We start from the raw sequence: 2,088 nt of genomic DNA on the forward strand, positions 1-2,088 counted from the left end.
GTGAGCCACTATTTTAATTAGTTTTAATATGTCCTTGTGATATGTTCACTGTGTGTATACAGGATCTTTTCTTTCTTGATAAATAAAGATTGTACTAAATATTAATTGGTGTGTTACCATGTTTCAGTGTTACTTTTTCTTTCGATTATATATTGTATTATGCACATGTATACAATATATTCATATCCAACGCTGGGAGTGATGACTCTATATTGTAACTGGAATATTTAATGTAAATTTAGGCATAATTATGCATGATGATGTCACATAAGCACTGCCTACTTAAAGAGCCACTTGTGCACTTGTTACTTGATTGACAAAGACCGTGTGAGACGGTCGAAATGTCGCATTTTTCACTTGATGAATAAAGCCTAAAACCATTTTTTATCTGCATTTTTCTGTAAATTGATAAATAGATATATAGAAGATAAATAGATAGATAGGTCCACACAAAGTTGCAGAAGCAGCACACCAAACGGAAATCCAAAAGATCTTGGGGTGCAGGCAGGCATATAACACGGTTCCAATCGCAGACCATGAAGAGGAATCCAAAACAGAATTAAAGGAGTACTCCGGCGCGCACTTTTTTCCTTTTATCCCATCCGGGCTGCAAAATAAAAGAAAACACACTTTCTCTTACCTGCCAACGAGCCCCCGGAGCTCCGGTACACTCCAGTACAGGTGTTCGGTCCCCGGGCTGAATTCTTCTTACTTTCTGTTAGCCCGGCACGTCACACAGAGCTTCAGCCTATCACCGGCCGAGGCGGGACATCGCTGTGGCCGGTGACAGGCTGAAGCTCCGTGTGACGTGCCGGGCTAACAGGAAGTAAGAAGAATACAGCCTGGGGACCGAACACCTGAACCGGAGTGTACCGGAGCTCCGGGGGCTCGTTGGCAGGTAAGAGAAAGTGTGTTTTCTTTTATTTTGCTGCCCGGACGGGATAAAAGGAAGAAAGTGCGCGCCGGAGTACTCCTTTAATCCTTGCAGCACGCCCATGAAGTGCAAAAAGTGGAAATTCATTCACCCATCAGGACAATATACAAAGTTTCAGCAGCATCACGCTGCTCATGCTTGAGAATGGTGGCGTGATGCTGCTGAAACGTTGTATATTGTCCTGATGGGGGAATACATTCCCACTTTTTGCACTTTATGGGCATGCTGCAAGGATTAATTCTGTTTTAGATAGATAGATAGATAGATAGATAGATATACATTGCTAAAAATATATATATATATATATATATATATATATATATATATATATATATATAGGGAACACTTACACACTCAATCACACTCATGCCAAGACGTTGTAGGGAGGTCATACGGGCACGTGGAGGCCACACACACTACTGAGCCTCATTGTGACTTGTTTTAAGGACATTACATAAAGTTGGTTCAGACTGTAGTTGGTTTTCCACTGTGATTTTGAGTGTGACTCCATATCCAGACCTCCATGGGTTGATACATTTGATTCCCATTGATAATTTTTGTGTGATTTTGTTGTCAGCGCATTCAACTATGTAAAGAGGAAAGTATTTCATACGATTAGTTCATTCATTCAGATCTAAGATGTGTTACCTATGTGTTCACTTTATTATTTTGAGCAGTGTAGAAAGATATAGGATAGATATGAGATAGATAGATATGAGTTGATATAAAAGATAGATAGATATGACATGATAGATAGATAGATGGATAGATAGATAGATAGAAAATAATTAGATAGATATGAGATAGATAAATAGTTGGGTAAAAGGATATATAGGTAGATAGATATAAGAGAGATATATAGAAAGATATGAGATAGATAGATAGATAGATAGATAGATAGATAGATAGATAGATAGATAGATAGTTGGATAAAAGGATAGATAGATAGTTGGATAAAAGGATAGATAGATAGATAGATAGATAGATAGAAGAGAGATTGATACTGTAGATAGATAGATAGATAGATAGATGTTGAACTGCCTTAAAATAAAAAGATCTTTATAAGACAATATATTCTATATCTGGTCCCAGAGCAGCCATTCAGTCCATGCTGTCATCTTCTATATTTGGTGTTACCCTACTTTACGCTGCTG

This window comes from Hyla sarda, chromosome 5 (assembly GCF_029499605.1).
Source record: "Hyla sarda isolate aHylSar1 chromosome 5, aHylSar1.hap1, whole genome shotgun sequence".
Taxonomy (NCBI): domain Eukaryota; kingdom Metazoa; phylum Chordata; class Amphibia; order Anura; family Hylidae; genus Hyla; species Hyla sarda.